Here is a 17,287-nt window from a genome sequence, read left to right as displayed (position 1 = left end):
TCTGCTGGTAATAAATGGTCTAGATAGAGTTAGATCACCTCTCTATTAATGAAAGAAAGCTGACATTTGGGGCAATTCATTTTTTTACATATGGTTGAAGTTATTATATGGATCGGTAAACTTGTATCAATGACAAGTATGAGATGAGTCATAAATTTATATGTTGAGGTTTAAATCCGAACATTCATATTTTCTTCGGGATTTAATTTTTTATGTGTATATGATCATGGGTTAATTTCTGATGTTATTATTCTTGTGTTGAAGAGTTGTTAAGATTGACTTTGGTCCTATTTGTTCATTGTTTTATATTTGTATTGGGATTCAGCAAAGGGAAAAAAAGGCAACCAAATATGTATAGAAACAAATGGTACGTTCCCTACTTTTGGAATCCTTGCTTTACTTGCTTATTACATTGTCACCGAAAAAGAACAACAAAGGGAGGTAAATTGGTGAAATAAAGAGGCCAAGAAATATTGGGTGTGCTAGAGCTTTCCAAGATTCTAAGGATAGGTTACAAGTGCCTTGAAAACTGTTTTCTTTGTTTCCTTCTTTTTGTCCTTTGAAATGAAAAATTGTAATCTTCAAATAACAGTTGGATGTTATCTAAATGAAGTTGGACCAGCTGGAATTGCAACATTTGTGTGCAAAATAATTATTGAGGAGTTGTAGTTTTTGCATATCAAATTGATCGAGTGGTCCAAGAAAAAAGCTCCTAAGTTGTTCTAAAAAGAGATTTGTAATTGTCCCATAAGGTTGATTGTATGACAGAGAAGGTTCAAACTTTACACTCGTTTGACTTTAAACATTTGTTTTCTTTTTATTGTCTTCTATGTGATAAAACAAAACATTGCTTTGATGTGGGGTTTTAGTTTTAGTGAAGCACTCAACGGATAAAGCTCAATTCCTGTCATTTCTATCTCAAAATTAATTTTAAAAAAAGAACTTTTGATGTGTTAAATACACAAATTTCATGGAAGGGAACCGACAAATCAGACATTTATAAGTAAATATGAGGTTGATTTAAATTTTTCTGAATTTGAATATCTTGATTTACAAGATAACCAATTAAGGATATTTTACCATTCTCTTTGGACCTTGATTTGATTTGATTTGGTGTAATTTATCTGAGTGAAAGACTTGATTTTCATTGAGCTATTATGTGTAGGCATATATCACCTGCTATGACACAATTTTGGTGAGTCCCATGTCATGTGTCTTCTGTTTGAGACCCACAATTCACGTCAGTCGCTAATAAACGTCTTAAATTTTATGAGTTAACTTAAACATATGGTTTAAACTTTTTCACCACTCACATATCACTCAAAACTATGTCTACACATGCATACTTCAATATACAACACATGGCAAAGATTAAATATACTTCAATATACAACACATGGCAACACATGTTTTCACCAAAATATAGACTGTAGCCCAAATCGTAAATTCAGTATTTAGTTCAATTTTTATAATTCCAAAATGATTGATATAATGATTTATGGTCATGCCTCCTGTATATGGTGAGCTATTAAGGCAGTTCTTCTCCTTCTTCTCACAAATCCCCTACTAGATTTTTTTTTTGAATAATAACAAACTTTACAAATAGAAATCCTTATTAAATAAAAGGATAGGACACATATATCCACTAACTAAACAAAAAAGGTACTCAAGAAGGCAGTTCTTTATCCATAGTTTTGTGCTCTAAGTACAACAAGGGAATTGGAATTCCTTTTAGTAGTTTCCAATTCCTTGTAGCCCAAGAAGGTCTGGTACCATACATTCACATTTCTTTTTGTATGATTACTATTAATGGAGTCAACCTCCAATTTGAGCAAAAGCCAATGGCTCTAAGCTATGTGACTCATATAGTTGAAATGGCAATAACTGCAATTTATTTTATTTTACATCATGTTGGTGAAGAGGCCTAATCCAAATTGATTACTATTTAAAGAGAAAAGAAAAAAGTTGATAAATTTCTTTTGTGAAAAGAAAAAGGTGATGAATAATGAGTCGGATTTAAGAATTTTTAGGTTTAGCCAAGTGAGCTCTTAACAAATCAAATTTACCAAATTTAAGTGACTTCTTCTCATCGCACAAAAAAAAACATGAATATATGTTTCAGTCTTCATTTTGAAAGTCAGAATCTCTCTCTCTCTTTGTAAATTTTCTGAGAATTCTTCACTTTTAAGATTAAGTTTTATCCCATTTTTTAGGTAGTAAAATTTGGTTCATTGGAATGAAATTAGTATTATTAAAGTCATAGAGCACATTATGTTGTACCTTGGCAGAGTAGATACTAAGAAGCAATTTTGTTTTTTCTATTTTATTAACTAATGTACTGATAATCATATTTTTCTCCTAACCAAAAAGACGAAGAAATCATGAATATCAAGGATATAAGACAATATGAGAGACACCATGTTCTTAGAAAGTAAATGAAGGACAAAAATATTCTTAGATACAGAACAAATTATTAAATTGGGAGTAAATTCTTATTAAAGAACTTAAAGATTACTCCAAGTATATATGCCAAGCTATAACCTTTTGTCAACAAGATAACCGTACTAGAATCCATTGAAATTCACTTAATTAATCAAATTTAATAATGAAAAAAATATGGGTTTCAGAATTTTGGTCAATAGCTAGGAGGGAAAGGTACCCTTAACTTCTTCCACTGTTTGTTTAATTAGGGAACTTAATCTGAAAGCAAACAATGTTAAAAGTACCAAAAGTAATGCCTGACAAGACAATGTATGTCAGTGTAGTGAAAAGTTTTCATCTTAAGAATTTTCTCAAACTGTTTGGTCCTTAGAAAGTTTATACCTTATATAATTAAGAATTTAAGATGATGCAATATTATAGGCTGAAAATTCTGGATATAAAGGCAACACTCAAATATTGATCTGCTCAGTCATTTACCTATTCAATTGGACATGATGTCTCAAAGGACTGGTCATGTTAGAGAGAGAGAGAGAGAGAGAGAGAGAGAGAGAGAGAGAGAGAGAGAGAGAGAGAGAGAGAGTAATTGAAATCAGGTGTGCTGCACCCTCTAGCCCAGCAACACATTAAAGTTTGGGGATTGAAAGCCTGCAACCACCTCATTAAAGATGGAAATGTAAATGAGGAGCTAGCCATCTGGGCATAGATGGTTATAGAAAAAGGGTAAAAAGTTGAACCCATCTATATTTATGGTATAGAAACTTTGTCCAAAAATAAGATATAGCAGCAACAGTTAGTAGTTTAAATATATATTTGCTTGACTGGCATGAGTTTGCTCTCTCTCTCTCTCTCTCTCTCTCTCTCTCTCTCTCTCTCTCTCTCTCTCTCTCATGTTTGCTTGAGTGGGACTCCTGGCATGCTTCTTAAAACCATAATGTTGGTGTATATTAAATGAGAAGCTTTTGCTTGTCATATTGTTCATGGCCCTTTGAGTTTGAGGACATACACAAGAAGCATGACAGACACCTAAAAGGGATGGATGGATGGAGCAGTTACAACTTGTACAACAGGAATCACTTTATGTGGCCTGGGCGTCTCCCTTTGTTTAGGGAAAAAGCCTTCTCTACAACTGAAAGACATTATTTAAGGTAAATTCTATTAATAGCACCCTTATATTTTACTCATTATGCCCAAATTAATTTGGTCTAGTGCCATTTCTCTCATAGTAAAGGAATGTTTAGGGAGCATGGAGTAACAGAGTAAAGGAAATTCTCTATTGCGGAATGTTATTCATGAATTGTGAGAACGAAAGGCTCTTTTACATTTTGCACGAATTCCGCAACAGAGAAAAGCCCATAGAGCAAAACCAATGTTACTACATATATACAATAAGTGCCCTAGAGAAGCAGCCAATAATTAATTCCAATTTAATACATAGCAATGCAATAAAAAAGCTAACTTGTAACCCTTTCCGACAAAAGAAGAAAACCTTGTAATTATACCGCTTTTTTCAATTTTAGACCCAAAGTTATGACGATAGTCTTCCTGCAAAAAGGACTGTTTACCCAATACACTCTTCTTCATTGTTTCCCCTTTGCTTTCTTGGGTTTTTGGAAAATGACATTCTTGCGTTTTTGGTAAATACAATGGTGCTTGCAGCTCATGGATGAAGTAGTTGCCTCCAATCGAGGGTGTAAGGTGCACACGTTTCCATGTCTTCCGGTGACACCGCGAGGGATGGTTTTAAACTTCAGAGCATGGCCAAGAAGGTTTAACACTTATGGCTTCTACAAATGAGGCTAAATTCTTAAGCATACACAATTTTACCTAAGTAGAAAAGCCAAAATCTTCCTACATTTTTGTCACAAAATAAAGTGTTATGGCAGTATTTTACTACTTGTTATCAAATAAATAAATTTAGATCTCTAAATATGAACAAATAGTGGAATTTGTTTTGGAATCTGTAGCATTACACTTTCTGATAAAGTATAATTTCATATATATATATGAACCAAAAATAGTAAAACAGCGACCAAATGAGTGTAAGTTTTGGCCATACTAACAATATCAGGCCTCAGTATCTTTTCCCAGAGAAGCTTTTTCCTGTCCCCATTCCCAACTTTGATTCCTATTTCTAAACTGTGAGGAGCTCATCTAAACTGCCTCTAAATTGATGTTGATGATCAACAATGTATATTTCTTGGTTTTTCTTAATTAGTTTGAGTTAAAATTTTTGAAATAGAATCCAAAATCAACCAGCACGAAAGATTCAAACAGTAGAAAATAACGAATAACAATTTTGAGAACCCATTTAGCTCTCCCATGCTTGAATAATTTTTCACTGTGACACCACAATTAACATAATGACAGTAACAATGGAAGCAATTACTGATGATATACAATACATATCATCTTTATGGCTGTACATTGTTGTTCTACAGTAACTAAAACTACGGTGACGACCATAACTAAAAAGTAATTGATCACACAAGAGGGAGAGAGATCTGTAAATGATAGACATCAGACATTCAAACTTATACAGTTCCATCAGAAGGATGGGATTTCTGGACTTACTCAGAACCCTCAGCAATGCCGTTACAAACATCTGCTCTACAAGTATCTGGCATACACTGTATGTAGCATATGAAGTACAAAAGAGATTGTCATATATAAGAATAGAATTAATCAAAGTAAGCACTCAGTAAAATGGGAGAAGGTAAGTAATGAAAGTAATCAATATACCCTAGGTTTTCTTTTAGCCATTTGTCAACACATTCCATATGAAATTCATGACAAGGAAGAACACTTATTTTATCTCCTTCACCGTACTCGGCCAAGCAAATGTAACACCTGTTGAAAGAACCAACATCAGAAAAAAGTCTATTGAACCATAACACATTTTATTAGGATTAAAGATTGCTCCATAAATCCTAAATCCATCAATGTCAAAAAGAAATCATGTAACATTGACGATTCAATTTGTATGAAAAGGTATTTTAAACTTGGAATGAGCACCAAGAAATGATGCAACACAATATTTGCAGTTGTTTTTCCATTTAATTTGAGTTAAGCTACATTTAAGTAATTCAAGAAAAAAGTTCATACATTTTTCTTAGATTCTCACCGTCCTAACTACTTGTGCATTTGGGTAGTATCCAGTGTGAACATGTTCAAAATGTTAACTATTAGTATTTTCAGCTGACCAACATCAAGTCCAATCAACAGAGGCAGCTGGGGTGAAGTAAACGGTCTTAAGTTATGTCTATATGCACGGATGCACCCCACCCTAACATATGTCATGAAATTTCAACAACACTAACATTGAAAACATTCACATATATGCTACAACTCACTAGATTGCCAAATTCTAGAGTTTATCCCTTCAAAACTAAGCATGTAAGCTACAAATATAAATGAATGCATTTTAAATTAAAACTCAAACAAGAAACCGTACTCTTGCGGATCTTGGTCCCTGCTCTCAGTGGTCGCTGACTTCTTACGATATTTGAGAGGAAATGAGTTTACAACATTCTCGGGAGCTGGCAGTAAGACCACAGATTGTGAAAGTGACTATGGAATGTGGCGTATTTCATCCATGATCTGCACAGAAAGAAGTGAGGAGTACAATTTAATGATAAATAATAGTAAAAATCAAATTGACCAAAGCACAGAGAGAGAGAGAGAGAGAGAGAGAGAGAGAGAGAGAGAGAGAGAGTCATAAAGCATTTTAAAACTGAGTATCTAACTTCAAAAGAACACCAGCGCACACACACAGATGGGGGAGGGTGATATGTACTGCTTCTTTTTATTTTTCTTCCTTTTTTCGTTTTTGTAATGCAGCTTAGAAAGCAAATTTTGTAAAAGGAAGAAAGGGTTGTTCAAGAGGGGGAAACAGGAAACTTATAACCATAAACATAGAAAGAACATTAATGTTCTAATACATGAAGATTGAGTTAGAACCTAAACCTCATAAACTTTTACAACAGAACTTTTATGACTTCTATGCAAAATTTCAATGAGATCAACTATATTCTCTATAACTAAGTTCAAGAATTTCACAGACGAAAAAATGGATTCATTGACCTCACTAGAACACCAGATAAACATTTAAATTTGGCGCCTTATCATAAATAAGTAGGGTCAATTTGCCACCTGCACTCTGGCTCGAACAGTAAAGACTGAAATGGGGAAAATAAAGGTCGACTTAAATTAATTTTGAAGGAAAATTGCTGGTGAAATAATTCCACAAAATATAATCCAACCAGGACACCCTATAGAAAATCATTTGAAAGGAATTCACCTCATTTAGTGCCTCAGTAGGCATGATTATTCGCAAAATAGTTGCATGAATGCTGGACATTTCAGCCATCAAGATGATTTACAGGAGCATGTACGAGCGTGGCCTAGATGTGCAGAAAGACCTCCCTGGAACTCTCTCTTCAAGACCACCATGTAGCCTTTCTGAAAGCTGTAAAAATAAAAAATTGAAATTACAAGAGGCATGCACAGGTGAAAGTAGTAAAATCTGCACAGCATGCCACAGAAAAACAAGACAAAGAAGAAAATTTGAAATGAAAACGTTTTCTTGTTTGTTGAAAAGAAACAGATACTTTATTAAATGGAAAACTAATACATATATGCAATCATTGCATCACCAATAGTGCTTCAGAAGCAGTTACATTTGATAGATAAGTCAACTTTATAATTAATAACCTGGAATACAACTAGGAGAATGGGTTACTAGTTCCCTTTGCAATGAACTGTATGCTCAGAAGTCACAAGCAATTATCAGCATAAAATCATCTTATAAAGAATGGAAAATGCACATTCACAATGCCAGGTATATATTTGATTATGAACAGCTTTTAAAAAGTGCTAGTCCACTGCCTAACGCTTGCTGACGGGCCAAAATGATATGCTAGAACTACTCCATCATGAATTTTAGAATCTGAAATTTATTAGATTCTCATGCCATTACTTGAGAACTACCAGCACATAATTCTCAAGAAGATGCTTTAGGTGAAAAAGTGGTGGGCATATTAAGTATGTTACCTCATATATATCTTGATTGCCAATGGCATCCACTTGTGTAATTATTTCTTGAGTGAGAGTATCAAGAATCATGTTCAACTCGATAATGAGATTGCCATTAAAATCAGTACATCGGTCATGGAAACTTGAGATCCAGTTTTACCAAACAGTTTTAATCTACTTTTAATTTCATTCATTATCCAGAAAATAGAATACAAGACTGGCCCAATATTGAAATCCAGAAAATATTTAGCAGTCTAATTAAATTTGAGAAATAAAAAACCTTGACATTAAACTATTCTATCAGAACAAAAAATTTTGTGATTGTTCGTACCAGAAAGGAAATTTTAGAAGCAGAGCTGCCGCCACATGTGAGGAAGGGGGAAAGCAGTGTTGAGCCTCGCACGTGTCTTGCATCTAATAAATATATAAAAAAACAAAATGAAATGAGATCAAATAAAATATAATAAAATAATTCTACTTTAGAATTAAGATATAAAAAAATTCTATATTATATTGACCAAAAAAAACCTCATTAACAAGAGAGGGAGGGTTTTCACCTAATCATAGGGGTGTGTTTCGGCCGGATCGGATCGGAAATAGGGTGTTCCAATTCCAATCTAAAAAATTTTGGAATGGAATTTATGTTCCAATTTCCATTCCAAAAAATCGGAATTTCAACATCTCATTCCGATTCGGAATTTTCGGATTTTTTGAAATTTTCGGAATTTTTCGGAATATAACATTTTCGGAACTTTCGGATAAACATTTGAAATTTTTGAATAAAAAATCGGAATTTTCACATTTTCATAATATTTTTTAGAACATGTTCGGATTTTTTTTTAGAATAATGATGAAATTAACAAACAAAAAAAATTAAAAGACAATAGATTATGATGCATTTCAATATTTATATTAAAATGTAATTAAAATATATGTCCAATTTAAAAAGAAAATTCAAAATATTAATTTAAATAACATTTAGAACCATACCATCCCATACCATTACCATAAAAAAAATTCTAGAAAAGAAGGGAAAAAAAAAGGATGCAATCTAGCAAGGTTTTCATTGCTACATTATGTATGTTATAAGAGAAATAAATTATGTATGATATATATATTGTGTATGTTTAATGGTATATATTATATATTATAACATACATAATATATAAGAGAAATAAATGTCACTATGAATGTATAATAGACTTAATAGCACATATCTTAGAGGTGGGGGATTAATCTTTAGAGCTCATCCAACATTGTTAGAATAAATGTCACTAGTAGATACATGTTACTCACACACACACACATATATGTGTATATAAATACATGTTACTCATATATATATGTGTATATAAATACATGTTACTCAAATAATATATATATATATCTCATGTTTGAAATTTTGAATATAATAAGCTTAAATATTTAGTAATTAGTAATTACAATTGGTGGGATATTCCAGTCGGAACAACTGTAGAATTGCCTCATATCTTTAATTCCCCTCCCTAATAAAAAAAAATAGTAATTACAGGTACAGAAAAATGTGGGTGTTTGTGTTACCAACTTACCATTTATGTTATTATGATACACATATATTTATAATATACATATGTTTATATTAATATATAGTATTAGTCATCTTTTTAAAAATATATGTTATATGTATCATACTAAATAAATGATAAAATATATAATATGGAATAAATTGGCATAATTTCGGAAATATCGGATCGGAATGCCTTCGGAACATTTCGGAATTTTTTGGATCGGAATTCGGATCGGAATCGGAATTTACATAAACATTCCAATTCCAATCCAATTTTTTTCGGAATTTTCGGATTTCGGCATTTTCGGATTCGGCATTTTCGGATTCGGAATAAAAATGGAAATTTTCGGATAGGAATCGGTTGGATTCGGATTTTCCAATCCAAATCACACCCCTACCTAATCATCATCCCTGTGATGGGATATAATTAGAGAAGGCACGTGTTTGATTTTGTAAGAATCCTCTCCTCCTTCCCCAAGCCTACTGCAGAATGTACGAGGCATCCTTCTGATGGTTAATTCCTTGAGGGTCGTAACATTCTGAAGCCCATCTGGAACTTCCGTCAGTTCTTTACAATATCGAATGTTCAATCTGCAGAGACTAGGCATGGCTCCTTTCTCCACCCTCCACTCCTTTAATTCATACAAATGTTCAAGGGAAAGAAATTCAAGATGAGGAAAGCCTCCTTGGGAGCAAACCAATGAATGGATACCATCAATATTACTCCAAAGGTGAAGCATTCTTAAGTGTGGCAGCTTCTCCAGTATTTCTATCTGCTCTTCCTTGAGACGAGTTCTAATCAGCTTTATCTTGGTCAGGTTTGGATAGCGTAGGAGGTCTTCTGGTAACTCCTTGATTGGCCCGCACAGTTTCAGCTTGTATATATGAGGACAGCTTAATACCATCCTTTGTAATACCTCTGCATTCCGAGACTGGACAGATAGAGACCGAAGACTCTTAAATGTGATGCTCGTAGATTCCAAGACTTCCTCCACCTTTTCCAAGGGTGTGTCTGCTGCCACTTCCATGTCCAATTTTCTAAGATTGCTTAGTCCAGCAACATCTTTCAAATCCCAATTGGAGCTCTTAACATTTACTAACGTCTGCAAATTGCCAAGAGTACCCAATCGCAACACTACTTTACCTTTGACACTGTAACGCCAGGGTAAATATAAATGTCTCAATTGCTCCAGCTTCCATATCACATTTGGGATGACCCCCGATCCCTGACAACCACAACGTAAATCTAGAGTTTGCATACATACCAAGTTACCTACAGATGATGGTAACCCTTTTATACCATAAGTATTCTTTAGACTGAGAAATCGTAAGTGGACTAGACTCCCAATTTCACTTGGTAGCCATATTTTTCCCTGCATACCTTCAAACTTCAAAACTCGAATCAATTTGAAGTACTTGAACAGTGATCTTAATTGTTTATTCAACTTTGGGGAAAAGTTTGGTGAAGTAAAGTATAGAAGAGACCTAACGTGACCATCTCTTGTCATGGGAACTAATTTGTTAACTTCTTCGTCCAAGTAGACGGCAAGCCTTCGGACTTTACCAATTATTGGTGCTGCCTTGGTTACTGCGGCAGAAAATTGACAATATGGAGAAAATTCTCCTCTTCCGCTTTTAACAAGCACAAGTCTCGCATAAGGTCATGAAGACGACATGTTTTTATCCTCTTAGTCCAACCATATTTCCCAACTTGAACCATACACCTTTCCACCAACTCACTTAAGCAATTGTATGCTGTATCTTCCATTAATTCCACTGAACCATGTCTTTTTGATGTCAAAGATATAAAACCTTCTGCCATCCATAATTGAGTTAATCTTTTCACTGGTATCTCATGATCTTCAGGAAAATTGCCTAAATACAAAAAGCATAATTTTAAGTGATATGGTAAGTCATCATAGCTCAATGCCAACACCCATGATACACCTTGATACTCTTCACCTTTGTATTCTTGTTCAAGGTTTGTGCCTCTATTTATATATGCTTTAGCATTGTCATGCACCTTCTGCCACTCATCAATAGTGTCCTTTAGAGCTAGAATTCCAGCGAGCACAGTAATGGCTAATGGCAAACCTGCACAATGTTGAATCATCTTCTTTCCTAGATCTTTCTTCTCATCTGTATAAATTTTGAGAAAATAAATAATTGTTTTTATAGTGAGAAAAATTTACCATCACATTTTTGTTCACCACAAAAAGGTGGTGGTGAACATCACCATTATAGTGGATAGGTGACGACCACCTTTTTGTGACATGTGTCACCCATCTATTATAGTAATGTTCACCACCACCTTTTAAAGGCCACGATGATTTTTGGCCATTACACATTTGATTAAAAGGTTCAAAATTCTTTTAATTATTTTTTCAATTTCATGAAAAAATAAGTATCTTATTACCTAATAAAATGGTAAAACTGTCAGACATCTGTACTGTTATAAAACAAAGTTCCACTTTTTTATGCTACAAGCTTTACTAAAATGGGCTCATTAAAAGTTTGCTGTCATGCCCTTTTGCGTGTGGGCCATTTTGTCCAAAGCCTTTTTATTTAGGCTTTAAACAAAACCCAATTGTGATTCCAAATATGAACTTTAATTTAAATTTTGATCATAATTTCAATTAAAGTCCCTATAATAAGATATAGATAAGAATATAATGCTAGCCAACTATTCCTAGAAATTATGATTGAGAAGAATATCTTCGTCCAAAAAAAAAGAAGAGAAGAATATCGTGTGCTTGTTGGTCAAGCAAAATTAGGGGTGGGCACGGTCCAGTCCAATTCAGTTCTCCCCCCAAACTGTGCACTGGACTGTGGAGGTTATCTAGTCCGGTCCGGTGCTGAGAACTGTACATTTTGCACCAGAACTGGACCAAACTGAACTGTAACAAATTCAGTTTGGTCCGGTGCACTGTTTGGGGCTGGACCAAAAATTGTACTGCTACAAGCCACCAACAGATTCACAATCACAGATTCACAACCCCAAATCAACCAAGAAATTAAGAAACAAACCATTGTGAAATTCGACACTGAACACCATTTGATTGAATACATACATCCCAGCTAGAGAAAAATTTCTAATGAAAAACAAAACCCAAATTGGATTTGACAACAACAATCGTTTGACTTTACTGTAAAATCAGTAAATCCCTAACCCCTAACCCAAAATCAGTAAATCCCTAACCCAAAATCAGTAATCCCTAACCCCAAATCCCCAAATCAAACCCCAAATCAAACCCTAAATAAAACCCCTAACACAAAATCAAGCCTAAGCATACAAACAACAAATGAATATTGGAGCTTAACATGTGCAAGATATAATTCAGTTTCCCATCTATTAAAAGCAGTACACATAACTGAAAGAGTGTGAGAGAGTGAGAGATCGAGATAGTTGAGAGGCGCTGAGAGAGTGAGAGATCGAGCTAGATTGAGAGGCGCTGAGAGAGTGAGAGATCGAGAGAGGAAGATCGCGACGGCGACGGGAAGAGAGGAAGATGGCTGGGGTGACTCGGTGACGGACACAGCGTGAGGAAGACCGCGACGGCGAGAAGAAGACCGCGACAGCGTGAGGAAGACCGAGTCGGCGTGAGGTCTGGACTGCGGGCTCGGGTTGCGGCGTGAGGGCTGAGGGTTTCACACTTTCAGACTTTGATATTTGATAATTTTGAAACTTTGACTGTTTAGTGTTTACTTGTTTAATGTTTAGTGTTTTAGTGAATACTGAATAGTGACTTGAGTACTTGACTAGTTGACTTCAGTTGTTTACTTGTTTGTCTGTTTGAGTTTTGTAATTAAATTGGGATTTTAATTTTTTAAACACTTAAGTCACTTAAACACTTGTAATTAAATTGGGGTTTTAATTTTCATTGGGGTTTCAATTGTGGTTATATAGTTATACTTATATAGTTAATTAGTTATGTATGTTAAATATGTATAGAGTAATTAATATAATTTAGGGTATATGGTTATAGTTGACTATGAGTCTAATTGGGGTTTCAATTGGTTTTATATACTTATATAATTATATATGTTATATACTTATATACTTATTACTTATATATAATATATGTATAGAGTAATTAACTAATATATAGTTTAGGGTATATGGTTGTAATGTATTAGGATATAGGGTTATAGTTGACTATGAGTCTAATTGGGGTTTCATTAGGGTTTCAATTGGGTTTATATACTTATATAATTATATACTTATATACTTATTACTTATATATAATATATGTATAGAGTAATTAACTAATTAATATAGTTTAGGGTATATGGCTATAATTGTATTGGGTATAGGGTTATAGTTGACTATGAGTCTAATTGGGATTTCAATTGGTTTTATATACTTATATAATTATATATGTTATATAGTTATATACTTATTACTTATATATAATATATGTATAGAGACTATAGAGTAATTAACTAATTAATATAGTTTAGAGTATATAGTTATAATTTTATTAGGGGATAGGGTTATAGTTGACTATGAGTCTAATTGGGGTTTCAATTGGTTTTATATACTTATTACTTATATATAATATATGTATAGAGTAATTAAGATATAGGGTATAATATATGTATAGAGTAATTATGTATAGAGACTATAGAGTAATTAACTACTTAATATAGTTTAGGGTATATAGTTATAATTTTATTAGGATATAGGGTTATAGTTGACTATGAGTCTAATTGGGGTTTCAATTGGGTATATAGTTATATATGTTATATACTTATATACTTATTACTTATATATAATATATGTATAGAGTAATTAACTAATTAATATAGTTTAGGGTATATGGTTATAATTGTATTAGGGTATAGGGTTATAGTTGACTATGAGTCTAATTGAGGTTTCATTGGGGTTTCAATTGGGTATATAGTCATATATGTTATATACTTATATACTTATTAGATTATAGGGTTTCTTTTAAACTTTAAACCCTAAACTCTAATACATAATTTCCTCTATTAGAAGTTTATAACTAATTAACTATATACTATAAGTCTATATCCTATAACTATAATAATTTTAGTATATACTATATAGGGTTTAGTATATAGATTATAGAGTATAAAAAATATATTAATTTTATTATAAAAGGTATAACTAAAATTATATACTAAAACATTATTATATATATAGAATAATATGCCATATGGTTATATAAAATATATTTTAGGATCTAAAATATAGCTAAGTTAATATTAATTTTATTATTTAAAATGTGTAAAATGTGTGTAAAAATGTATGTAAAAATGTGTGTAAAAATGTGTATAAAAATGTTTATAAAGTGTTTAAAAATTGTATAAAAATTAAATATATATAAAAATTAAAAATACATATTAATTAAACGGTCCAATCCAGTCCAGTCCAGTTCTGGGAAGTGAAAAATCGGATCGGAACTGGATTGGACCGGTCCAGTCCAATTTTGACCCGGTGTTGACCAGTTTTGGTCAAAACGGTATTTTACGGTTTTTTTCCCCCGGTTCGGTACGGTGCACCCGGTTTCCGGTTTAAATGCCCACCCCTAAGCAAAAGAGGCCCATTGCACTAGAGTCTTTCTACGTCAATCTTTCCCACAAGATTAATAGAAAAATTTGAAAAAAAAAAAACCCATTTTTGAAGCTTTTAAAAACTTTTATCCCACTTTTAAAATTTGTAGATATTTAATCAAACTGTAGGTGAAAAAGACTTACTTGTATGAGATTTGACATTTCAAACGTGCATAATATATTGTATATCGTAAAAAGAAGTTAGTAAGACTTTAACAAACAGTAAAATTTCATATACAAGATTTTTTAAAAAGATGTAATATTGTCTTTTTTTTTTGGCCAAGAAAAAGATGTAATATTGTCAAATATTGGAATGTGGTAGTTTTTATTTAGGCTCAATATATTGATGAATAAGAAAAGTACGATGTATGTAAAAAATTTGGATGAGACAATACCTGCATAATCCTTTCCATTGTTTGCTATCTTTATAAAGAGTTCCCAACTTTCATCCTCATTTAGACGTCGGGGTTCAAAGAGACCATTTTCTCCGGCTGCATGCCCATTTTCTCTGGCTGCATGCGATGCTACATATTTTTTGCGAGTGGTGACTATTATTCTGCTCTCTCCTTCCTTATGAACTGGAAATCCAGCTTCTAAAGAGTTCCACGCATTGCGGGTCCAAATGTCATCAAGCACCACCAAACATTTCCGTTGTTGTTGGATATTACAAAGCTCTTTTGCTATGTCTGCCTTATTGAGGTTTGCAATTTTTTCCCTTTCCTCTTTAGTAGGAGAAATAATTTGAACATAAATCTCTTCCAAAACATCTCTGCCTTGAAATTGTTGGGATATACACACCCAAGCAAAACAATCAAAATGACGTTTAACTTTATCATGATGATAAACTTGTTTTGCAAGAGTGGTCTTTCCGGAACCACCCATCCCCCAAACTGAAACAACCTGGTGGCATTTTTCTTGATTCAGCAACTGCGTAACCATCTTTTCTATGTCGTCCTTTAACCCAACAACATCACGGTCAATAACATGAGCATAAGTTTGTCTCCGTTCCTGTTGCCTCTGAAAAGAGGAAGTGGCACCTCCACTCCCCTTTATTTCTTTGATGTCATAACTTTGCATACTCAATCTCAACTTAGACAGTCTGTTGGTAATGTACTCAATTTCTGACCCAATCTTGTAAAAATAAACTCCTTTTTTGAAGAAGCAAGCAAACCTTTTCAGGACAATCTTCATACTTCCTTTCCTCTTGTCAGTCACCTTCATGGCAAAAGTTTGAATGACATCCTCCAAATCATAAGCAGCATCTCTAATAATGTTAACCCAAAAGCGTACTAGTTCATCGTCTCCTTGTCTTATATCTGCATCTTTGAGGAAGCCCCGCATCAAGAGTAGCTCCATCTGAGCAAGTTCAACTTGATCACTCACTCCATTCAAGAATTTGGCTTGCTGTATGAAGAAGCTTCCGAGCGGCTTGAGCCCTTCGATCACAACTGAAACAACAGCCTCAGCCATATTCTCTGATAGTCTAGCTTCTGATTTCTTTGAGATCAATGAAATCTTGTTACAAGCAGTGGAGTTAGAATGAAATTGTCTTCTGTTTATATATCAAGTCCCGTCAACAAAGTCTCTTCACTTTACATATTCTTTAATTAATTAATTTGATATATATCTACAAGACTACTTGCCGACAATGAGAGTGGGTACGGAACATGTGGCAGTTAGTGGCAGAAAATCCAGAGAGTGGGATAAGATAAGAATACTGACCATGTCACGTGCTTATAATAATTTCATTGACTGAGTCATGGGTTAGACTGATGGGTCTGTTATCCATTTGGCTGTTTAGATAATAAACTTATCTAATAATTGTGTAGTGGATTAGTGTAGTACTGGGCTGCTTGGGTTGTTTGGTTGTTGCTATTTTATTGGGTAGTTTAAGTTATGGATTTTCAGAGTCTTAATTTCCTGCTGTAAGTTGTTTGGCTATGATTAATGCTGACAGTGAGAGTGAGAGTAATTGTGAGCTAAACACAAACTATCATTTGTTAATTAATGGGTTGGAATATGAGTGTGAGTGTAAATGTGGATAAAATTTGAGAGTGATCTATGTAAAAATTGAGAGTGAGAGCTTGAGTGAGAGTGGGGCCCACTTTGTAAAATCACATGCAGATGGTTTAATTAAGAGAAAGTGAGGGTGTTGAAATGACTTCTTCGTCTTTTTGCTTTTATTTGGGCTGGTTACTTTTTGTTAGAATAAAAATATTATTTAAGGGAGAAATGGGAAAGCAAAAAAAAAACTGTTAGCAACTTTACTGTAGCCAAACAGATAGTGCGCCACTCTCTTGTTGAGCACATATAGTGCACCAACGATCTAAATTAAAAGACCATGGTAGATCAACGATACCCTTTAATCGACCTTTACTTAAAAAAAAAAAAAATTGATCTAAACGTGTGGCGCGATCTGAGCCTTCCTTTTCATTTGACCATTGGTGATCAACGGCTCCCATTTAATTATCGTTATAATTATAATAAAAATACTTAAAAATACATAAAAAAGAAAAGAAAAATTAACTTAAAAATTCCAACGACTATTTCATCATTTTTCTATAAATTGAGCATTTACACCCCATTTTTTCACACATTTATCTATCTTTTGTATACTAAATTGTTATAGAAAATTTTTCTTTTCACACTCTCTTTCAAGATGTATTTCACTAACGAAACAAGTTGAAAGAC

The 17,287-nt window shown here is 33.4% G+C and overlaps 1 pseudogene across 1 annotated transcript; it reads right to left on the bottom strand.

The window, feature by feature from the left end:
* Positions 1-9,417: 9,417 nt before the first annotated feature.
* Positions 9,418-16,135, bottom strand: LOC147291052 (putative disease resistance RPP8-like protein 2; annotated as a pseudogene). Its single transcript, XR_015121095.1, has 2 exons — positions 14,992-16,135; positions 9,418-11,158 (listed from the first exon to the last, which is right to left on the bottom strand). The product of XR_015121095.1 is annotated as a putative disease resistance RPP8-like protein 2 (transcript).
* Between the last annotated feature and the right edge of the window lie 1,152 nt (positions 16,136-17,287).

Source organism: Dryas octopetala, chromosome 3 (assembly GCF_963921425.1).
Source record: "Dryas octopetala chromosome 3, drDryOcto1.1, whole genome shotgun sequence".
Lineage (NCBI taxonomy): Eukaryota > Viridiplantae > Streptophyta > Magnoliopsida > Rosales > Rosaceae > Dryas > Dryas octopetala.
This window is presented reverse-complemented; position numbering and strand designations above follow the sequence as displayed.